This window comes from Amblyomma americanum, chromosome 8, assembly GCF_052857255.1.
Source record: "Amblyomma americanum isolate KBUSLIRL-KWMA chromosome 8, ASM5285725v1, whole genome shotgun sequence".
NCBI classification, from domain to species: domain Eukaryota; kingdom Metazoa; phylum Arthropoda; class Arachnida; order Ixodida; family Ixodidae; genus Amblyomma; species Amblyomma americanum.
This window is the reverse complement of record NC_135504.1, coordinates 116822789-116847434: the sequence shown is the minus strand read 5'-3', so window position 1 is coordinate 116847434 and position 24646 is coordinate 116822789. Positions and strand designations below refer to the sequence as shown.

Genomic DNA, 24646 nt, shown 5'->3' with positions numbered 1-24646 from the left:
GGGAAAAGTTGGTGTATCGCAAGACGCTGGTGATCGTGTCAGTAGACGGCGAAAGTGAAAATTAGTGTTTGCGGATTGATGGATGGATGGATGGAAAAAACGTTTATCAGAAAAAAAGGAATGAAAAAATCTTCCAGCGTGGTCTCCTACTGGTCCAGGAGTCCACGGGCTTGTGCCTCACATAAGGCCTAATAAAGCAGCCATTTCTGGCCGGCGGGCTTAGCGGTCCGTAAAGCAGGCCTCCAGGAAGAATGAGGATAATAATAATTGGTTTTCTAGGAAAGGAAATGGCGCAGTATCTGTCGCACATATCAGCCGACACCTGTTATGCGCGTAATTAAGGGAAGCGATAAAGGAGGGATTGAAAAAACGAGAGGAAGAAAGGGGGCCTGGTGATCTTTAACTTGCACTGACATCGCAAATCACACGGGCGCCTATGCGTTTCGCCTCCATCGAAACGCAGCCGCCGTGGTCGGGTCCGAACCCGGGTACACTGGATCACTCTCCGAGCGCCCTAACCACTGAGCCACCGCGCCTCATTACAGGTCCGGACGCCGAGAGGGGGACTTCTGTATTTTATTGAACAAGGGTTAGGCACACCTGTACATTCTGTTTCACTCTAGAAACACTGGCCCTGAAGCTGCCTCCTCCGGAGCACTCAATGGGTGCATGTCCGGGCACCTGCAGAGTTTTGTAGACTCCAGCCACGCCAAGGACCAGTGAAAGCTTGTTCTGACAGCTCTTGCCGTAAAATTGAATTGCGATTGCGAGATTCGTCATGCGCAAAGACTGCACGAGCTTGTATGCAATAATAATTACGCGAAGAGCGATCCAGTCCGAGCGGGCTTCCTGCCGCCCTGTTCTGTCCTTGCCCTCCTTTCTCCGTTCACGCTTGGCTGCACGGCCGCAGAATGTGTACCAATACAAACGCGTCGTCCTTGCTGGAACATTCGCTATTTGTGTTCTGGGAAAGTTAGCGCGAGGCGCAAGGGCCCGGATATGTGCTCGGGGTGATGACGTGATCGTGTCGCCGTGGGTGGCACCCTCTGCACTGTTGCAATCCCGGGTGCCAACCTGCGCACAACGCGCCCCCGCCCCTCACTTTTCTGCGACTATCCGTTCCAGGGACGCGTTCCAGGGATGCTTTGAATAGGGTTCGAAGCCCTGTGGGCCGTTTTCTGTTATAGAATATCTCATCCGGGTCCCATTTGAACCCAACATATTTTTGGAAATGTGGCGGCGTGTTTGAAGGTTGCTTCACTTCCGCCACCGGTTGGCCCGGTATTGCACTGCCTCATGGATCGGTCTGGGGCATTATAGCGCGCGTCTTTTCAATCCTCTTTTTCTAACCTATCTTTAAACTCTCCTACTTTCTGCACGTGGTAACGATTGTGGCTCAGCTTGAGCCAGTGGGCAGGCCTGTGCACTTTCCTTTTTCCTGGCAACAACAGAAGAAGAAGACGCGTTCTCGCTACCGCTAGTAGTACAGCGGGTACGACGATGGCAAACATGTTTTAACGCGGTATAGTTAGGGAGCTCTTATCACAGAAAACGCGTTGTCCTCCTCGATATCTTCGTGGTCGGCGTCGTTGGCCGTGAGCGAAAAATCCCCGTAAAATGCCCAGCGAAGCAACCAAGGAAGCAGGTGGGGTGGCTAGGTGACGTGACCTTGTCGCGTCATCACAACCTGCCCACTTCACTGTCAGCAAACTGCCCACCATCGCAGGTGGGCAGTTTGAAAAAAACTGGTTTTTGGGGAGAGGAAATGGAGCAGTATCTGTCTCATATATCGGCCGACAGATGAACTGCACCGTGAGGGAAGGGATAAGGAAGAAGTGAAAGAAGAAAGGAAGAAAGAGGTGCCGTAGTGGAGGGCTCCAGAATAAATTGGACCACCTGCGGATCTTTATCGTGCACTGACATCGCAAAGCACACAGGCGCCTTAGCGTTTCGCTCCATCGGAACGCAGCCGCCGCGGTCGGGTTCGAACCCGGGAACTCCCGATCAGTAGCCGAGCGCCCTAACCACTGAGCCACCGCGGCAGGTAACGGCCGTTGGGCATATTATTGATTGGTCGCGAGAGGTTGCTGGGAAGAGCTTCATGGATCGCACAGGGCCCACCATTGACAGAACCTGCCAACGCAGGGCACTGACGCATCGTTTAACGGCTGCACCGCTGCGCCAGGAGTGGTATGAGGACTCCCGGGTATCAATGAATGCAAATTAGGGAGTGCCCAATTCTGCAAATATTGCCATTAACCAATTAGCTATCGCATTATACCGTTAAGCTGGCGCTTAAGTGTCCCCTCCAATGTTATCCGTTTGCCTCCTACTACTGGTCTTGCAGTTGTGTTGTCACTCGTCTCTTACTTTCATGTGTACGATCGTCGATGCTAGCAAAGAAGAACCGCCAAGATAGAGAACGAACAGCAAACGCCGACGCAGATGCAAACGTGCATAAAGGTTCCGCCTAGATTATGCATTTTATATTTCAGCCAACATGAAAATCGGGTCCTCGTTAATATAGGGCAATTGCAGTATATAAAATCAAAAAAAGTGTTTTCTTCACAATAGTGCACACTTCTTTTTTCGGTAATTACTGCTTCTGTGCATTTTGCCTAGTAAAGTTTGCATTAAAGGTACACCGCCGTAAAATTAGTCTCAATAAAGGTTGTGGCAGATTCCTCTGCTTGTAATGCTTGTTCCGCAAAGCAGCATTCGGTGAAGTTTCCTTTACAACGAGCATAAAAAGGCAAAAGACCATGCAGTTTCCCCATTTGGAAGATCTTGGGCGGTTCTAGAATGCCAAGAGCAAAGGAAGCAAATTTCTTATCAGCAGTTTTGTTTTTTCGGGTTGCCTGCTCATTAACATAGTCACGTGAACAGGATTGGAACATTGCCTCGTGTTTAGGGCGAAGGTTCAATTCCCCGAGATGAAAAAGAAAGAAAATTTTGTCCCAGTGATTCAGAAGCAATGAAAAAGCAGAAACGAGGTGAAAGCACCGGTCAACAGGTCAACAGCCCTTTACGGTAGCTAATGCATATTTCTCGTCTGGTGTGCGTGACACTCGGCCCCTTGACTCACTCAAGTCTAGTAGCCGATCTCAGGTTCTATTACTTGGCGACTTCAATTCGCACCATGTGACTTGGGGGTTTAAAACAGACAGCTTTGGTTCTAGGCTATTTGATTGGGCTTCTGGCAACAACTTGATCTGTAACAATTCCGGATTGCCTACGTTTGTTCGCAGTCAATGCCGCTCTGCCTTGGATTTAACTTGTTCCTCCACAGGAGTCTCCGTTATGTCTTGGGCGCCTGTTGACTGCACAACAAATAGTGATCATCTACCGATTAGTTTCAAGTTTGCGTGTAAATTAACTCTTCCTGAGCGACATCAGCGCACGTTAATAGATTACAATTGCTTTAAAGACACGCTAAAATCAGCCCTACAAATCACTTCAAACACTCGCGCTCAGAGAAGCGCCGAAAGCAAGGCTGCACATCTATGTTTAGTACTGGACCATGCAAGGCAAAAGTCTGAATTTTTGGTTAAGAGAACAAAGGGTGCAATCGCGAACAATTGGTGGAATGCTGAGTGCACGCGTGCATATAGACAACAGAAAGCAGCTTGGAAGAAACTTCTCATCAATCAATGCCGAAAAAATTGGCTGGATTATAAGTATGTTCCAGCAACATTTAAGCGCACTGTCGCCCGTGCAGAGGAGGAGTATAATACAAATCATTATGATTTCCTTTCCCAATCAGGAAGTAAACGAGCTTTGTTTAATTTCATGAGGCGCATCAAGGTGATTCCTCCTGCTGCCAACATTGAATCCCTCGTTCAGTCCCCTGCTGACATCGCAAACGCCTTAGAAGATATTGCGTGTGGCCTAGAGCTTCGCTTTAGATCTGCTTTACCTTCTCCTACTATATTCACATGCACCTCAAGTGATTTCACTGAGGTCTCTATGCCTGGGCTGTCGCAAATTGTTCTGCGCTTATCCCCAGCGGCTCCTGGCCCCGACAAGGTCACTTTATTTATGATCAAAATTTTGTTCAATGAATTTCCTGCAGACCTGATGGCTCTAATTAACCATTCTATTAAAGGCCCTTGGATACCGCATGAGTGGCGTCTTGCTGAAATAGTTCCATTGCATAAAAAGCAAGGGGAAGGCTTAACTTTAGACAATATACGCCCTATTTCATTAACATCGAACCCAGTGAAATTGGTGGAAAGGGTCCTTCTCAGCCGTGTCATGTCATTCATTTCAGAAAATGCTGTCTTGAATCCATGTCAAACTGGTTTCAGGCCGGGTTGTTCAATTTGATGTGCTCATACTGACCTTGAGAGTCGTATTAAATTAGCTCGCAATAGTAAAAAGTTTGCTGCGCTTGCCACCTTGGATATCAGTAAAGCATACGACAGCGTGGAGCACTCGACTCTATTTCTAAGATTACAGGAACTCAACTTCCCAAGCTATTTTGTAGCCTGGATTTCTGTTTTTTTGGAAAATAGAGAATTTTACAGCTGCCAAAATGGCGTTTCCTCAAGGAGATTTCCACAGACAAGAGGTGTTCCGCAAGGATCAGTTCTCTCACCTGTTCTTTTTAACATTTTTCTAAGCTCAATTCCATGCATTCAAAATGTGCAAACTTATGTGTACGCCGACGATATTGCATTTTTTGCATCAGGAGGTGACATTCACACTCTTTATCAAACTCTGCAAAATTATCTCAATGTTCTTAACAACTGGCTAGGAAGAATTCATCTGTCCCTTAATGTGAAGAAATGCGCATTGTTAGTATTTCCAGTTTCTGTTCCTGTAAACATCTGCCTGGTCTATAGAAATAACATAATACCTCAAGTTCAGACGGTGAAGTATCTCGGTGTAATATACGACTCTACTCTCTCCTGGCGGCCACACATTGAGCAAGTTTCTGCAAAAAGGAGTTCGGGCCATTGGCATCCTGCGCAGGCTTTGTAGTGCTAGGTCAGGCATGAGAAGGCATACGCTTCTGATGATTTATAAAATGTACGTCCGCCCAAATTTGGAGTTCGGGTGTGTTTTATTCTCAGGAGCTCTTGCCTATAAACTTTGCCCTCTTGTGCTTTTGGAGCGTGAGGCGTTGCGCCTTTGTCTGGGGCTTCCAAAATATGTCGCCAATGCTGTTCTGCACCTTTAGGCGCGAATGCCTTCGTTATCAGCTAGGTTTCGCCTTTTAACAGTTCAAACATTTTTAAAATTGTGCGACTCACCTCTTCACGCTTCCAGTATAATATTTTTCAGTCAACCTTCCGCCTTTTTTAGTGCTGCCTGGTCTCGATTTCATACCCCGCAAATATGTTACGTGCAGTCCCTCCTTGATCGCATAAATATTCATTTCACAGATGTCCGCCAAATATATAACAACTCCTCATCTGTCCAGATTGAATTCGATGATATTTTCCCATCGAATGCAAAGCTGCAGCCCTTCCCGCTTCTTCAGGGTCTATTGCAGGACCACCTAAGGTCCTTTCCCTCTCATGTTCTTATTGCTACCGATGCCTCGCAGGATAGCGAAAAGGCAGGTATGGGAATTTTTTCACCTTCACTGGATTGGTCTTTTTCTCTCCGTCTTCCTGACTTCACTCCAATTTTTCTGGCTGAATTATTAGCAGTAATCTTAGCCTTACGAAAATTAGAATCTACCGTTTCCCAGGTCGTGGTTATGACAGACTCTCTGTCCATTTGCTCTTCCTTATCCTCACCCACTGACTCTCGGCCATTACGCCCCTTTAAGTTCCTGATTCCGCTGCATCTAAATTCGTTAAGGTTGCTTTGGGTACCAGGTCACATGGGCTTTCACTTAAATGAGGTTGCAGATTCCTTAGCAAGAGCCTCTCTCAGCGGCCCAATTGTTGCTGTCCTACCATCGTGTGCATATACAGCTGCGGTGAGGTTTCGCAGCTACACAATATTTCAGGAATTTGCTGCCTCGGCTCTTACATCATCTCCCGAATATCAGCATCTTCTGCATCCTTGGAGTAGCAAAGACTGGCGCTCACGCAGGCTAGAGGTCTCTTTCACGCGCTTGCGTTGCCGGGTTCCCCTTCTAAATTTCTACCTTCACAGATCTGGCCTGGCAGCTTCCCCACTGTGCCCTTTTTGTGCCGAACCTGAGACAATAGATCACTTCCTGCTGTTCTGCCGCCGCTTTTCTCATTTGAGGAAGCGTCTTTTGCAAATTCCATTTCATCAAATGGGCTTGCCTGTGTCTTCCGCGGTTGTTCTTTCCATTGGCGCTTCTTAGCTTGGACGAAGCTACAGGAGTGTGCGCTCTGCTGTGCAAAATTTTCTTCAAGAAACGCAGTGACTCCCATTCTAATTTCTTTTTCCCGCTCTCAGTCAGTAAGACATTGCAACATTACAGGCATTGTGTACTATTATGCACATTAAGCAATTGTCCCGTCTTCGATCTCCAAGTAAACTGGACCCCTTTCCTTCCCTCTTCCAATCTATCAGACTACATACTATTTCCACTGCTTTTCCCGTCAGAACTTTCCTGTATCCAGTAATTAACCGCCTGTGTCTTGGCCACTCCCCCGTAGTGGGTATGTGCCAGCAACGTCTGAGGCCTTCCTTCCTTCCTTCCTTTTCGGCCGCAGTACTGGGACCTCCGAGACAGCAAGCCTCGGTCCTTGCGACACGGTTGAGAGCTCCTTATCCTGCAAGGCCTAAGGCTCCTTATCCCCAAGCTCCTTAGTGAGCGTAGACATTTAACACGCGCAGCCTTCTAAGATGGGCGCCATGAAACTGCCTGAAGACGACTCCATCCCCACGAGCAAAACCGCGAAGGCTTCCTCTATATGGCTAATCGAGAATTTTCCTTCTGCTGGGGGTATCTCGGACAAGAAATAGCTAGCTCCAAATTTCAGTCGCACGGTTTTTGGTACCTGGCCTTCCGCACTGGAGAAGCTAGCAACGACGATGACCGTGAGTGCCAGTTCTGGTCTTTTTTTCTCCACCACGAGGATAGCCAAAACGTGACTGCAGAAGCAACGTTCTGTGTCGTCGATGTGAAGAACAACGATGCTCTCAAGAGCACCGCGACTGTAATAACGTTCACGGACGGGATAGCGACCAGCGGATATTTGGGCACCATAACCAGAAGCGCTCTGCAAAGTGAAGCTGCGCAGCTTATGCCTGGAGACTCGCTTACAATACGCTGCGATCTGACTTTCGTTGACTGCTCCAACGAGCACACAGAACGATACAGGACCACTGTGAGTGTCACAGACTGCCGTCTCTCGGAAGACTTGGGCTGGCTCCTGGACAGTGGTAGCGGCGCCGACGTCACTGTAAATGTGGGCGACGGCAGGTATGGTGCGCACAAGGCGATACTGGTGTCCCGGTCACCAGTTTTTCGAACCATGTTCCAGCACGACATGCTCGAGAACCTGCAAGGGCAAGTCTTCGCGACAGACATCGAGTACGAATTGTTTGGAGAAATGCTCCGCTTCATCTACACTGGACGTTCACCGAACCTCGACAACATGGCGCACGCCCTCATGGTGGCGGTTGACAAGTATGGCTTGCAGACTCTGCGGGACGAGTGTGAAGACGCCCTCATTCGAAACCTCAGCTTCGAGAGTGCGGCGTTCAGTGTTAGGTACTGTGGAGATTTGCTTGCAACTAAAATTATTAGAACAATAAAAATATGGTAAAAGAAAATAAAAATACAAAATCAGACGAAGAGATCTGGCGCACCAGCGGCTGTTCAATATTTGTCGGCGACGAAAGGCTCACGGCTCTGGCCAAAAATATAGTCACATTGAATTACCTCGTATCCGTTCTCACGTTCGCTTTCATGCCACGTAATCAAAATAACTGATAACCACGCAATTATATTTCCGATACTCGATTTTATGCATTTAAAGAAGTTTCGAAGAGACCAGCGCGGAAACAGACAGGGATACGAGAAGAAAAAACACTGACGACAGGACAGCGCTCGTCCTGTCGTCAGTGTTTTTTCTTCTCGTGTCCCTGTCTGTTTCCGCGCTGGTCTTTTCGAATCATGTCACACCAACTCGCCCAAACGGCAATTTTGATTAAAGAAGTTTGTGTGCATCAGGAATGTCGCATTGAAGTCACTAAATTATTTGCACCGCAATGCCTTGTCACTTCAGGCACGTCATGCTATTTTGGTGATTTTACATGAACGCTAAATAAGCTACGTAGATTTATTTTTACGCAGATATCAACAATTAGTAATATTGTAAACGTGTCTGTGCGTCTACAAACGCATTTTCATTCTCATTTCTGCGGGACCGTGTGCTCAGATTTTGTATCGTGCTATTAGGTTTACAGGCCGATTGTTCCCGTGAAATGGTAGAACTAACAAGCAATCTCTTGTGAGTCTCGTCACGGCACGTCTTTCTTCTTTTCTCCTTGTACTCCCTCCTTGATTCCTCCCCTCTTCTCATAGTGCGCGGTTCGGGTGTCTAGCGAGATATGTGAGACAGTTACCACACCATTCCCTGTCCTCAAAAACAAATTTTCATTTTCAATTTTATTCGTGGTTGTGGAACACAAAATGCGCCCGTGTGCTGCACAATGTCAGCACAGATTCCCGGGGTAAAGTATACTAGAACTAGTACACTTTACCCGGGGGGTCGAATTTCCTCTTGAGCCCACCACAATTGCACTTCTTTGTCTTTCTCTTCTTTCACTCCCACCTTCCCCTCCCTCACAGTGCGCTCGTGGTGCATAACAACGGAGGAAGTTCCTGTTCATTTCTTTTTTTCCTTTAGAACAATTTTCCCCACTGCTCTTGCCAATCTTCCTTTTCCTGGGATGCCTTCCGCACCCACTGCAAACAACTTAAGGACGACATAACTTCGGCAGAAGATTGGAGCCAACAGCTTAGACAAATCAGGAATCTCTACACTAAAGAAGTGGATCGAACAGAACAAGCACCAGAAGTGGACAAACGACTCCTCAGGCTGTGGGAGGCAAGACGAGGCCTGACCAAGCGGTGGAAGCGCCAAAAGCTAAACAGAAAGCTAAAGAAAAAGATTGCCGAAATCAAGAGGCAAGCAGAGGAATATGCAACGCAGCTGGCAAGACAAGGGTGGCAGCAGTTTAGTACCTCGCTGAATGGCACCCTCAGCACGGCATGAACGTGGCAGATCCTCAGAACACTCATGGATCCGAGCAAAAGCAAGGCGGAAAGCAGCAAATCCATCCAAAGGCTAATTCATCAGTACGAAGGTACAGAAGAACAGCTGCTCCAGGCAGTACGAGGGAAATGCTACTGGAAGGACCAGGTAGACGGCTACCAAGTCGACTACCAGGGCGAAGAAAACTCAACCACGGACAGACCCATCACAAGAGAAGAGGTCGTCGAGGCTATAAGGGCAACAACAAAAAATACGGCAGCAGGGGCGGACAAGATTAATAACTCGTTAATCCGAAATTTAGGCGACGAAGCAATCAGCCAACTCACCCTATACCTAAACAAACAATGGGAAGAAGGGACGGTCGGATTCGATCCGGAGTTCCCGGGTTCGAATCCGACCGCGGCGGCTGCGTTTTTATGGAGGAAAAACGCTAAGGCGCCCGTGTGCTGTGCGATGTCAGTGCACGTTAAAGATCCCCAGGTCGTCGAAATTATTCCGGAGCCCTCCACTATGGCGCCTCCTCCTTCCTTTCTTCTTTCACTCCCTCCCTTATCTCTTCCCTTACGGCGCGGTTCAGGTGTCCAACGATATATGAGACAGATACTGCGCCATTTTCCTTTCCACAAAAACCAATTATTATTATTATTCGTGGTTGTGGAACACAAAATGCGCCTCTGTGCTGTACGATGTCAGCACAGATTCCCGGGGGGTCGAAATTTTATTTGAGCCCACCACAATTGCAACTCTTTGTCTTTCTCTTTTTTCACTCCCACCTTCCCCTCCCTCATGGTTGGCTCGTGGTGCATAAAAACTGAGGCAGTTACTGCTCCTTTTCTTTTTTCCTCTAGAAACCTTTTCTCCCTTAACATCTTAACGGTTTCACAAGAGGTTTTCCGGAACTATACTGGAGGCAGAATTAGCAGCATGGTACTCAAGATCCTCAGTAGAGCTCTGCTCCCTGAGGGACGACCAATACACAACATAATCTGGATACCGAGTCACGCAGGGATCAGGGGCAAGGGGCAGACAACCTAGCTCGAGGAATGACCAGCCGAGCAGGAACGTCATTAACCCCGGAGGGGCCCCAGATTAATTGCGGGGACAGCTATTCGGAATTATTAAACCTATATAAGGGGCTAAGATTTCAATACCCCCCACCACATAGAGCATTATCCAAGGAGGAAGCCACAGGCTGCGAAGACTGCAAAAAGGGTCCTTCCCAAACCTATACATATTAAACAAGATGTTCCCCACACAGTATAGCGCCAACTGTCCGTGGTGCGGAGCAAAACCAACACTATATCATGTCACATGGGAGTGCGGAAGAAATCAAGCATTCCACAAACACAAAACACTAAGTGCGGAGCAATGGGAGAGCCGGCCCACCAGCTGCGAGCTAGGGGTCCAAAGGGCCCTCATAGCACACGCAAGCGGGGTGGCCCGACTCAGTGGAGCCCTAGACTAGGGGCCCACCCACGGCCAAGGAGGACCCAAGCTTCAAGACGAAGACTTCGTCCTCTACCGCTACTACTTCCTAAAGGAATCAATAAAGTTTTTCATTCATTCATTCTCCACTGCTCTGCACCTATGGGAATATCTTTGCGCTTTCGACAGGTGGTCGGACCTTTCCAGAGACTTGCACTACGGCACCTCTTTCTTCCTTTCTTCTTTCACTCCCTCCTCTTTATCTTCCCTTTCGGCGCAGTTTTGGGTGTCCACCGAGATAAGTGAGGCAGTTACTGCGTCATTTCCTTTCTTGAAAAACCATTTTTTATTTATTTAGATGAACCCATCTTTTTTATTTATTTAAGCCTCCTCCTCATCTCTCATATCATAATCTTTATGCCCTGAGGCAATAAACATCGCTTGAAAAAAAAAACATTTTTCTTGTCAAGACGGAAGCGCGCGCGAAAGGAATCACGGGACAGCTAAAGGAAGAGGAAGTTGGCGAGCACGTGAGCACTGCGTTCAGGTGATTCTATTCCGGATGACTCATACCTCTTGAATTCATTTTATTTTTCCCAATTTTTTTTATCTTGATTCAGTCTTCTGACGTTTCCTTCCCCGCGCAAATGCTTTATTGGCATTCTACCCTATACCTTGGCCAATCCCCCCACGTGGGTATGTGCCATATTACTTGAGGAGAAGAAGAAGAAGAAGAAGAATAGCCACCCGATTCTTGGCCGATCCCCCAGTGTGGGTATGTGCCATCTTTTGATAGGCTAACAACAACAACAACTTTTTGATCTGCTGTCGTGGCATTCCAACGAAGCAGTCTGGCCTACGACATCAGTCCAGGAAGACGCCACTCTGTTCGGACCATGTCGCAGGCTAGTGCCCCGTACCAGCCTTCTTCAGAATGCAGAGGAGGGGACTCCTTGAAGGGCCGGCAACAATCTGGATCACTTTTGGTAATTACGTGCAGCGATATCTACCTGCAGGTGCTTTCCGAGACATCTGCCCCGGTCCTGGATGTACTCGTCATCGTACAAGGTGAGGACTACAGTGCCCTTCTTACAACGCGAATACATGCAATGTTCTGTGACAACGAGCCCGGGTAGGTAGATTCGTGACTTCTTAGGATATGTCCCAGAAGGTCTCTGGCAGAATAGTTAGCCCGGTAACTGGCGTTCAGGCCATCATCGGATACTCTGCCGCATTTTCTCGTTTTCCACGGCGTTCAACGTGTTCGCTATGCATTGAATATAGATGTAGCACTCGACGCGCGTCGCAGCTATAGCTGCTTCGGTGCGCTTTGTACGTTCAAAAACAGTCACATTACGAGACGGGAAGCCGGTCATTGCGTGTTCGACTTCCTCTGTCACACGCGCGTCGGCGCGAAGTATTTTTTCGAGTGTCCGCGACTATCACATAACGCAACGGCTTTTTTGGTTCCATGTGCTGAAGGCGCCGGCGACTGAAATTCGAACAATGCTGTCCACCTTAAAGCCATTTCAGCCTCATGGACCAGCATCCGTGTTTAAGCCTAGGACTGAAAACAATTTACACGCGTGTCTTGAAAAAAATTACAAAAATTATCTGCGGTTAAACTACTGCTAAATCTGGTTAGAGGGCGAAAGCTGTGGTGTATTGGGCAAGCAGACGCGGCTTGGCGTCTAACATTGAGTGCGTTCCGCACACAATAGGTAGCGCACCCACCCTACTGCAGGGGTATGGGGCAGCGGCTTGGCGTCTGTAACGTTGAGAGCGTTCCGCACGCTGCATAGGTACCCGCCAAGGTCACACGGTGGTTAATGCGCTCGTGTACTAATCCAGAGTACCGGGGTTCGAAACTGTCCGCGGCGGTCTTGCTTCGATGGAGGTGGTGGTAGTGGTTTTTTTATTAAAATAATAGTAATAAGGAAGGAAAACATTTTTGCTAACCCCGGCATCTTCCATCGATACTGAAGCATCGGAGCTGGGGCAGCGCAAATAAAGGATAGCAGGCAGGATAGAGAGATTAGATGAAAGGGTTGAGGGGACAGGAACAGAGGAAAGGGGGAGAAGTAATATATGCAAACTATTTACATAATAAGAAATGTGTGCAGTTGTGCGCGGGATTATTTCATTTTAGAGGAATTAAAACACACGTGCACAGCACTGTGTTGGCTACAACTGGAGTGGGGCGTCCAGTTATTAATCGTTCAAGGCAGAACTCGCGGAGCGTTCGGTCACTGCGTGTAACTACCTGACGGAAAACAGACGGGACGTCAAGCCCGTGTGTTCGAGGAATGCGCAGAGGCTCACCAAAGTTCGCTCACGCGTGCACGCACTGCCCTTCGGCCGCAATAGCGTCTCGATAGTGTTTCGATGGAGGCGAAACGCAACTGAGGGCACCTAATCTGGTTACGTGGAGGAATGTGAAAGCATTTGTTTTGACGTAGGGAAAAGTTTTTGACAGAAAGAAAGGGCGCAGTAGCTCTCAAATCTGGACATCTCGCTGGATACCTCAACTCCGCAAAACCATGTTTTTTGAAGAAAATTGCTAAAAAATTGAAAATTGGTTCTCGGGGAAAGGGAGTAGTATATATCACATCTCGGCGGAGACCTGAACCCAGCCGTAAAGGAAGAGATAAAGGCGGGACTAAGAGAAGAAAGGAAGAAAGAGGTGCCGTTGTGGAGGGCTCAGGAATAATTTTGACCACCTGGGCATCTTTTACGTGCACTGACATTGCAAAGGCGCGTTCGCGTTTCGCTACAATCGTAACGCGGCCGCCGCGGTTGGCTTCGAACCCGGGAACGTTTTTGCCGAAAGGATGCAGTAGCTCTCAGATTTCGACATCTCGGTGGACACTTGAGCCCCGCGACATCGTGATCTCTGGCTCTGGGAAGGACAAATTTAACGACACGCGAAGAGCGGCTTTACCCAGCGTAATGAAGCTTTTGCTTCGAAATGCATAAATATGGATGTTTTGGCAGTATAAGAGGACTGTAAATTCGCTTTTCGCACTCTCGTCCCTGCAAGACCCCTTTTGAAGGCAGATATCGCGGTGGTGCGGTGGCAAGATTGGCTGTTCGAGTTGGCTCAAGCACACTAAGCCTTTCTTTACTTTTTCTGGAAGAAGAAATTCGCATCCATGGGAATGAAGCAATGAAATGCGCGCCGCGCCACGTTCGGAAATTGGCGACGCCAATGTGTGTACTATTTTACCGTCGTTGAAGAGTTTAGTTGGTTAGAGCACTCGGCTACTGATCTGGAGTACACGGGTTCGAACCCGACTGCGGGTGCCGCGTTTAGATGGAGGGGAAACTCTAAGGCGCCCGTGTGCTGTGCGATGTCAGTGCACGTTATTGATGTCCAGGTTGTCGAAAATATTCGGGAGCCCTGCATGGCGGTACCTCTTTCTGCGTCTCTTCTCTTATTCCCTCCTATATCTCTTACCTTACGGCGCGGTTCAGGTGTCCTGCGATATGTGAGGCAGGTACTCCGCCATTTCCTTTCCCCAAAAACCAATTTCCAATTGAGGAATGGAAATGACGCAGTCACTGTTTCACATATCTCAGTGAACACCCGAACCGGGCAACACAGCCATCACTTCTGAATTAGTGATTCGAACCATTTGGCACAGCTGCGCCTTTTCTTTTCCCCAAAAACCATTTTTCACATTTCCAAGCGGCGGTGCCGGCGAGCGCGCGTAGGTGCGCCTCTGTTTGACAAGTCACGAGGTTTGCTCGCGCTCCTGCGCGTCAGGGTCCGACCCGTATCAAGATAGGTCTTTGGAGACATGCAGTAATGGAGCTTTTGCTCTAAAATCATGCTTTCGCACAATGTTTCGTGTTGGAAACAATAAACCGGGAGCTATTTTTTCTTTAACCCAGGCCATATGAATCTGATCACAACAGGGCGTGGCTTTCTTTGTAAGGAATCGTCGCAATAACACTCTCAGATATCGGTGGACGTCTTAACCGGGCCGTGTAGGAATGAGGAAAGGCGAGATTTGCCTGATATAAGAAAGAGAGAAATAAGTGCCATAGAGGAGTGCAGCGATAGAATGTCGGCCACCTAGGGATGTCTAGCGCGCATCGACATGTGTTTTTATGCAGTGCTTAATATCATTGAATGGGATGGGTCTGGTTTGCATTGATGGAGAGGGGTGCACAGCCTTTAAGTTTCTCAATTGAAAGCATTACCGCAAAGTCGCTGTGCGTAGAAGCAAGGTTAAAAAGGACAGATTATAGCAACTGACATCGCAGACGAGACAGGAACGGATATTTTTCAAGAAAGAAAATAATGCTGTAACTGTCTAAAATCTCAGTGGACAATTTAATTCCAGAATCCATCCGTCACTTCTCTATTAATGGTTCTGACCACTAGGAAATGACCTAAGTAAACATGTACGTGTTATACGGTTATGGTGAAAGCTTAATCTGAAGCAGTGGAATTTGGGACACGCAGGTCCTTGGGGCCCCCGCTCGGCCCCACTGCACTCAAATCTTCATGTCTCGGAGGCTAATGACGCTGGCAGCTTGGCCTGCGGCGATGACTTGCTTGGCCGGGTCCTCGGAGCGCGGTAGAGTCTCCCAAGCCTCCCAATTGCTCATCATCATCATGATAATCATCATCCTCGGGCTAAAGCGCTGGCAGCCACGTTTCCGTGATTCCCGGAGTTGGCAGGCACCCATGTGACCTCCATGTGCTGGGGCGAGTGTGCAGCGAGAGAGTTCAGCATGCGAAATGCAGGGACGTGAACTCTCCCGTGAACAAAATTTAGTATCCCTGTTTTAGATTGACAGTATATACCGGGCCTCCATGTCCTTGATGACCAGGGCAACGGCGGCCTCTTCAGTCTCCTCCGAAGTGGCAGGGGGGGTAACGTGTGGCATATGCTACAACCGCATCCTCGCCTGTGCATAGGATTGTGTGCTATATCGACACTGTGCGAGTTTGGGTCTGTACCTCTCCACTGCACAGTTTGATTGGCTGCACCAGCCAGAACCTCACTGTTCTTCGTGGCATTTGTCAGAAACCTACAATAAGTACGGTTCCCACCTTTTTTCAGCTATCCTCTCTTTTATACAGGAAAAAGAAATTTCGCCGTTTGGTCTCACAAGTTTTCGAATTTCGAACGCAGCCGCCGGTGTGCCGAAGGGGTGCAGTTTCTTCGTTGTCATGAAAACAACCGAAGAACTCACCTTTTTTCCCGGGCCGTCCAGCTGCCCACTTGTGCTCTGCACGGCCCAATACGGTGAACTTGTCCAGACTGACGGGGATCTACAGTCAAGCTGCAGTAAAGCGAATATCAGGGGTAAATACCTGAATTTTTCTTCGTATCCCGAAGAGCGGGTGCGTACTATATCATTTACTTGGCAAACTTGGCGTTTGTTTGTAGCGCAAAGTATCCGGAAATGATCTTCGATACCTGGCGAAATTAGGATGTGCTCCTATTCATAAAAGCCAGGGATTACTGGTATCACCTCCCAGAAAGCATGAAATCGCCAACACGATAACAAAAAAGACAGCTTCTAAAGAGTGGCTGCATCAAGTTGTGTTCACACTTCCTAAGACATATTTTTGCCTTCCTTTCTGAGTAAGTGATAAAGTTGAAATGTTCTGAGTTGTTCTACTAATATTTTGTCCTTCATTGGACCAATGGTGATTGTTCGCTTTTAATTTGATGCTGGCTGCAATGTTAATAGTGGAGAACATCTTTACAAACCAAGCAACAATGTGCCCCTGAAGCCTACCAGAAGCATCCTCCGAGAATGAAAGCAACTTCCTCATTCATCAAGTTGAAGTGCGCATGCAAGACATTTTGAAGGTGACGTTTAAAAGAGAAATATGCGGAAAACTGACAAAAAAATGAAGGAATGTCTTTTGTTATATGATTGTTTGATGACTAATGCGGCAATTTTTAATTTTCTTGTGTCTACTTCACTAGAACCGCAGCGCAGTTCGCGGTACCGCCGGAAAGACGCAATTTGAGCACTATTTACGTAGTTCAGGCGTGTGCAGCACAGATGCACAGCCAATCATACGAAAAAGAGTGAGTGCGTTCCAAAGGGGGTTTCACTGATGCATGTTGCTTTTACTTCCTCTAAATGAACAGAATTTCAGCTTGAACTCTGCGTGAATTTTTCTGCAGAAAGCTGTTTAGGTCTTCTCCCATGCTTGCTGGATACGACATAGCTCATACCGCAAGCTAAAAAGGCGACGATATCAGGGATCAACTTGTCGAAAAACCCGGAGTGCGGGGGAGGGAGTGGAGAGCATTCCTCTTAGGGACTGTCCTACCGACAAGAGCAAAGCAAAAAATACGCAGTGTCACGCTTCCCTCCAAGGAGTTTCCCCAATTGGTTCAATTTTATAGCGAGAGCTATTTTACGGAGTATGGCTCGAGCAGCGCTTCAGTCAAACCCGAATTCACAGCTAGCCTAGGACCCGAGCTAATTAAAGTTCGTCCTTTTTAGGCTCGAGCTTAAAAAGAAACAGATGACTGAGATAACACAGCACTAAGGAGAACAGGAAGTCTGGTTTCTCGCAACAAAATTATTTCGCCTGGCCTTGCCCGAAAGACATCGCACTGCTTAGGGCAAGAAAAAAGCGAAATTGCTACCCGGATTTGGCTTTGCCGCCTGAAAGCCCTCATGCGGCCCATGCTTAAGGTGAATTCACATTTATTTCTGTTAGTGGTATTGCCGAAAAAAATATCTGTATACCGAAAACGAGCGTAGCAGTCAGAAAGTCGTCACCGCAGAGGAGACCCTCTCACCTTGCCGTGCCTGTGCGGTTTTAGTCGGGAAGCCTTCCGGCATGCGTGCGCAGAGCAACGGCCAAACAACCAAGCGGCCGGCACGGCCATCTATACACGAGTGCAAACTGCCGCTGTGGGCTTGGCAGCAGACATATAGAAATATGGGAGAAAATGTATGATTCGCGTGTGCCTCAAGGAATGGTTGTGGCTTACGCTTACTTCTAACTCCAACCGTAAACGAGGTTATGGGCTTCATCCGTGCTATGCCCACCCGCACATGGACAGCTCACCAGTGCTTATGGGTGGCATTAACAGAGAAGCAACGAATGAGCGCTTCGAAGAAGAGATGTGGGACTTCAGCAACTAGATCACTTGCGACGCAGCAGGTTGGACGACAGACCAGGAAGTCGTGTACTGACTCACTGAACCCTCGCAGCGATGCACGAGACTTGAAGGTGGCAGTGCGCAGTTCAGCTACCACAAGGCCGTAAATATGTGCAGCGTGGAGCAATATATAAGAAAAAAAGTTGCAAAATTTTGACCCACCGCTGTGGCTCAGTTTTAGGACGCGCGGCTACTTAGCAGAGTTTCCGGGTTAGAACCTTGGTGCGGCTGCCGCGTTTCGATGGAGGCGAAAATAAAATACGTCCATGCACTGTGCGTGTCAGTGCGCATTAAAGATCATCAGGTGGTCGAAATTATTCCGGAGCCCTGCACTACGGCACCCCTTTCTCTTTTTCTTCTTACACTCCCACCTTCCTCCCTTACTATAATGGCGCTTTTCGGGTGTCAGCTGAGGTGCGAAACACATACCGCGCCATTTCCTTTCCTCAGAACCAATTTTCAATCTTTTGCCGGCATTTCAATGTACTTTCCAGTGCATAGCGCGCCAGTTTTGACTGTACCTGTTCTGGGCTGTGTAAAGAATAACAAAGCTGTGGGGTATTGTGCGCAGTTCACCGGCTGTCGACAGAGATTTATGCGATTAGCAACAACGCTTAGCACTGTGTCGTTTTGAGTGATTAACTCGTTATTTGAAGCAGATCCCGAACTTATTAAGGTGCCTCTTCCACACCGAGCAACTACTGGTAGACCTAGCTTCGCTACTGGTGGGCCCAGCTTCGCTACTGGTAGACCCCGCTTCGCTACTGGTGGACCCTGCTTCGCTACTAGTGGACCCAGCTTCGCTACTGGTGGGTGCTCCAAAGTCACGGATCAAGTGATCACGAAGTGAGGAAGTACAGTGTCCAACTGGCACGTCTCTTCTGGAAAGAAATTAGCTTTAAGGTCAATCAACCAGCATTGAAGTGTCCATCATTCATTTTGCAAATACATGCCTCTCCATCCTGGGCAGTATTGAAGCATTTGCACCGAGGACCTAATTCCCAATTCCGACAATGTTAAAGAACCCAGGTCGGTGAAATTTCCGGAGCCCTTCACTACGACGTTTCTCATAGCCTGAGTGAATCTGGGACGTTAAACGCACATAAACCATAAAGCATGAAGTCGATTCCCAGCAAGTTTGAACGCCAGGTGGCGCCCTCGGTTCGCAGTAAAAAAGTATTATGCGTTTATTCTCACATTAACAAATCTGATGTCATGGCAACTAGGTTGTGGACGACCAAATATGGGCTTCCTGTTCCAACTGAAATTGCTTACCGCTGTCAATCTCGTCACCCGACTTTAGGTCGTTCTCAGTGATATTCCTATACATTATTTTAAAAAAAAAAACGTCTCCTATGTTTTGTGATTACATACGTTTCTAAATCATCAACATTGTTTTATTTTTATTTTTACTCCCCTCTCTCTCTCTTCTCCTCATTGGTTCTAGGTGAGTTTGCTGGTGAATCTTTTGAAAACAATTTTTTTCTGCTAGTAAAATTTCACACTTCTAATTTCATATTTTCTTTGGAAGGGATCTGTTTGGGCGTCAAAAGAAAGACCAGAAGGCTAGCGATATCGATAGACCAGTTTTCTTGTCGCCGGATAACAACTCTTATCAAAGTTGATTTTCTATGGTCTTGCGTTCTGGGTTACATAAACGTAGGCTTTTTTCATACGACAGTCTTAAAAGACCCGCTTGTCCATCTGTCCACCCACCGCTGTGGATTTTTCCCTCTAGCACTCGGCTGCTAAGCCTGAGCTCAATGATTCGAATTGCTGACACAGAAGAAGCGTTTCTTTAAGACGAATTCGGGCTTAAATAATGCTCGAAATAATTCCAGAGCTGTCCATTACGACGCCTCTCATGCCCGAAGTGCTGCTTTTCGACGTTATTCAATATGTATATAATATCTTTCCATCCCTTCTTCTTGCCCTTCCCTTCTCCCTGATTTTTCTGGCTTTTCTACCTAGTCTGGTCAAGTAGGTAGCCGCCGGCCTGAGCCCCTTCTTGGACGCCGTAATTAAGTGGCTCGCGGTACAGCCCAATGGGCACTGAACGTTCCTTGGACATCCTGCAGATGCCCTGAAGACATACTGAACGTCCACAGGACGTACGTCCGTGGGAGGTTCAGTGCCTATTGGGTGCAGCTGATGGTACGCAACACTGCGCCCAGTCCGGAGCGCGCAATTCCGTGGATAACCGGCGAGCACCGCATCTGCACTTCTCCAATCGCCACATCCTTTATTTGTACATACTGTACAATGCCACCCTACTGGTATTCTTTCTTATCCTCTCGCTCCTCTCTTTCCTTCCCTCTTCCTCTCCTTTTATTCCCGCTAGTGGTGGTGGTGGTAGTGGTTTTATTAAAAATAATAGTAAAATAGAAGGAAAAGATTTTTGCTAGCCCCGGCATCTGCCATCGATACTGAAGCACCTGAGCTGGGGCAGCGGAAATAAAGGACAGCAGGCAGAATGGAGAAATGAAATGAAAGAGCTAAGGGGACAGGAATAGAGGACAGGGGGAGAAGTAATATGTACAAACTATTTGCACAATAAGTAATATGTCCAGGTTGTGCGCGTGATTAGTTCAGTTTAGAGGAATTAAATCACACACGCGCACAGCACTGTGTAGGTTACAACTGGAGTGGGGCGTCCAGTTATTAATCGTTCAAGGTAGAGCTCGCGGAGCGTTCGGTCACTGCGTGTAACTACCTGACCCCCCCCCCCCCCCCGAAAGTCGCAACTGAGGTGTTTCGGTTTTCGATGGCAGATGCCGCGAATGGCAACATCTTTTCCTTCTATTGTTATTTCATTATTAACAGCCAATAAGAACAACTGGATGGCAGTCGCGGACTACGCCGCTTGAAGCCTTGATTTGGAATCGCAGTGCAGTGCCACGATCTGAGTGCCGTATACAGTATAGTGCGCGCAAAGGCCGAAAGTCGTCACGTCTAATGACGGAGGCGACCAGGCCGGAGACTCCTATCAAAATGTGGATAGCTTGACAAGCGTTGATAATAATCGAGACACTGTTATAGGTTAACGCGGATGTGTGACAGGGCCGTGATGGGCCGTGCCATCTGAAACTCTCCTTAATGATGCAGGCATCACCATCACAGCGCTGTGCCCGTGGTCGATGGCCATGGGATCGCCTAAAATTCCTTCAAAGCGTTCGGGTTTACCGGCGGCAGCGAGTCCTGTAGCATTTCTCACACTACGCCTACCAGGTGAGTTCCTTCCGACGTCCAGATCTTTTCTTATTCCGGTGCTACAAATGACGGATTAGTGAGTTGTTTATCTTGCATAGCACGATTGTCTGTAATTGTGTGTGTAGGTCTGGCGCCCACTAAAGAATTTCCGCGCGCCGCTATTTGCGTTCTCTCCATCGCCTTTATTAAAGCGAAAGATTTACTAGCTTATGTCCAGAAAGAAGGTCCTGTCCGCAAAACGGGTCCGCAGCAGTTGTGAGAAACTTAGAAGAGGTAGTGCCAAAGGAATGGTTGTAATCGAAAGAGGATGATGTGAGGTTGATGTCGAAAAAACAATTATGTCGATAGAGTTATCAGTTAATTAAATGAAGCCAGAAATGTTCAAAAAGTGGGAGGAGCCAGGGCAATGTGTGGCGCCAAATTTGAAAATGCGGAAGTGTGGGCGGAGCCAAAGCGCGCAGCCAAATTTGAAAACGACGCATGGCGCCAAGTCTTAAAACTCAAAATGGGCAATTGTTGGAACTTCATTAAGTAAGACACATAATTTTGGTAATTGTGAAACTAAATTTGTTTAAATCAGTGCCTAATCGAGTGAATGTGAGCAGAAGGGACAAGTGAAGCAAAAAGTGTCGATGAGTGAAGCAAAGAGAGACGAAGAGGGGTAACGAGAAACGAGGAGGCATCGATGCTTTCTCATTCCTTCATTGCGGGTGCCTGCACTGACCTCAGACGTTATTGTATACTTGTGCTATCGAAGACACATCATGAAGAGAGCGAGTGAAGACGCTGCGCACGCTTTTTGGGCGATGTTGCATTTAGAACGCGTCAGTGCGTAGGAATGAAAACTTTTCTCGTATTAAGTTTTGAGGAAAAGTCATTAGCCTAAGCGTAATTTTACCGAGCTATATTCTGCGACCTATTCTTGGTAATTGGAAAACTTTTACAGGTTGAGTGGAAGTTCCAACCAGCCTAGGAAATCGGCTGAAAGAGGCTGAGTGAAGAGGCTTAAATGATCGCCGGGGATAGGTTGATTGAGCCCATCAATCAGCGGAAGCTTTATTTGCAACCAACATTGCTAGTATGCGGTCCAATACAAAACGAGATATTTTGGCAACAGCAATAGGAAATGTCTGAACAAAGATTTCTGCAATATACAAATAGCGAAATCTCACAATAAAATAATCTGGTGTCCGATCGAATATAAAACGAAGCATCTGGGCAACCGCGTCAGGAAAGTGCATACCAACACGTCAACCACGCTTGCACAGTTGTTATGGGACTCGGCTCCTGACCCGTAGGACGAGGGTTCGATCCTGGCCGCGGAGGCCGAATTTCAGTTGGGGCGAAATTGTAGAGGACCGTGTACTGGGCGCTGTCAGCGCGCATTAATGAACCCCAGGTGGTCGATATTTCCAGAGCCCTTCACCAGAGCGTCCCTTATAGCCATTGCCGCTTTGAGGCGTTGGATTCCGTAGACCAAACATCCAATTATGCAAAAAACTCTCTTCAATGGCGCCGCACTGTCCCGGATTATGATTGGGCTGGCTGTGTTTGGTCGAGACACCTCGTTTTTCAAATACTGGGCTTTCTGATGGGTGAAAATTTGATTCGGAATTCTCCAAGCTGTTCTGCAGAGGAGTTCACGTTTCGTGAAACGCGTTCTGTTTAATGGTGAAGCGGTTTCCGTAACGACCGTTACAGAAACCAGACTCAGCCAAAGCACCTGATGCCACCGATCACTGCTGCCTCCGTTACCTATACCTTCCGCGTTCCATTTCATAGCTCGCGTTCTGCCCGTGGCGAATGGCGTGAGGACTAGCTGCTTCTCTAGGCGTGGTGTCCGAGTTGTCGATTCTTACCTGGCGGAAAATGCTTTAACACAGAAGGTTTATGGTTCAGGCTTGTGATTTTTACTGCAAGTTAAGGAGGACATATTTATCATTTTTTAAACACAGTTTTATTGTAGATATGAAGATATTTGCTGAAGTATATCAACACAATAGCGTTGGAAGCTGGAGTCGCAGAAAATCTAACGCGGGGTCGCCGCTTTCCGAGAGCGAAATATCCCCTAAAAACCCCCCAAAATCCTCAGATGAGCAACCTTGAAGGTAGGTGGGCCAGCTAGGTCACGTGATCTTGTGGCGTCCATCATAACCTACCCACCCGGATTGTGAGCAAGCTGCCCACCGTGGCAGGTGGCATTTAAATTAATGATTGGTCGATCGAGAAGAGCAACCTGGACTATACAAGGCCTACCGATGGGAGTACGTCTCATCGCAGGGCAGTGGCACATCGCTTAACCATTGCACCACTGTGCCAGGAAAGGTGTGATGACCAACAGGGATTTACGAATGTAAAGTGGAAAACGACCTTCTGCATATACAGTGTATATAGGAATTAACTCATTATGCTATTGTGTTATAAGGTGCAGCTGAAGTGTCCCCTCCAATTTTCTCTGCCGTTTGCGCATTGTACTCTACCCACAGGACCCGTTCGCGGGCCAGCTCGCTGAATGACGGGCAATCGTGGCCAGCTTCACTGGCTGAAGTGCGTCTGTCTCGTGGGTGCCGGCAGTCTCCCCGAAGCCCACAGCTGACCTGCAGGGGTGAGGATCACTTTCTATTCGAAAATAAGTATAAATATCATCACCAGCCATATTTATGCCCAGTTTTGTGGTCGCCGTCCTCAACTTTTCCCCTAAAAGCTACTAAGTAGACAATATTCTCGAGTCGATCCCTAAAACAAACCTCCTTGACCATCCCCATTCTCTGATAAACTAGGACCACACGTTCCTTTTCGCTCGTGTCTTCAAGAACTAGAATATCGTGATTTGTATTTTTTCTCGACAATAATTTTTTTACTTTTCATGTCCTTGTCATTGTCACAGTTATAAAGCATTGTCACAGAAATAAATTATAAGAAAAAATAGCATACAAATTCCGTACAGGTTACCCTACAAAGTGCTTTCATCACAGGTTATTTAGAGCGAGGAGCAATTATGAATATTTTAACTCTGAATAAGTTACTGAATAGGGATTGCCTAGAAAACAGCAGCCATTTAGAGGCGTGCTCAGAGTGGCGCGTCGCGAAGACTGCGCCCTGCCTTAACCGGGGATACGGAAATACATGATGACCGGCGAGCCGCCCAGCGGTTCGCTATCACTGTGAGGTGAATGAACTGGTATCTATAACCTTGCATGAAGCCACTTAAGCAGAACAGATTGCGACTCGTATGTAGCGCAGTAAAAGTCAAGTCAACGGGCGGCAGCGCCAAGAATATAGCTGGTGGCTTGTTTGCTGCACACGATCGCAGCTATATTAGCAAGCCTGTCAGTGGGTGGCCGTGATAGACACTGTGACCACGCATACAGGGACACAGGAAAATAACTGAATTTCCCTGCGTCGAACGTTCACCGCGTTCTTATGAGAAAAGGGCCGTTAAACAGAAATTACAACTTGAAATTTTTCCTGCGACTGGCTGACTTCACATGTGAACTGCATAATATCGTTTATTTGGTTTGGGACCAAAGTTTTCACTTATCACGGAGTTCTGCCTCTTGCCGACGGTAGGAGTTTGAATCAAACAGGGTGGGATATGTGTTTCGGTTTTGAATTCCAATTTCTTGCAAAAGCAGTTGTGTCCCGTTGATATGAACACTGATTCAAGACTAAAACTGCACATAAAGCCAATTGTTCTTATTA

General features: G+C 47.6%; 2 long non-coding RNA genes across 2 annotated transcripts in view; both read left to right on the top strand.

Annotated features, from left to right (window-relative positions):
* LOC144100652 (uncharacterized) overlaps window positions 1-24646 on the top strand; it is a 100403-nt gene that overhangs the window by 41327 nt on the left and 34430 nt on the right. The gene's annotated exons all lie outside the window — the stretch shown is intronic.
* Window positions 15778-20957, top strand: LOC144100691 (uncharacterized). The gene is made up of 3 exons (XR_013307803.1): window positions 15778-15904; window positions 18411-18543; window positions 20840-20957. It is a non-coding gene; the product is annotated as an uncharacterized LOC144100691 (long non-coding RNA).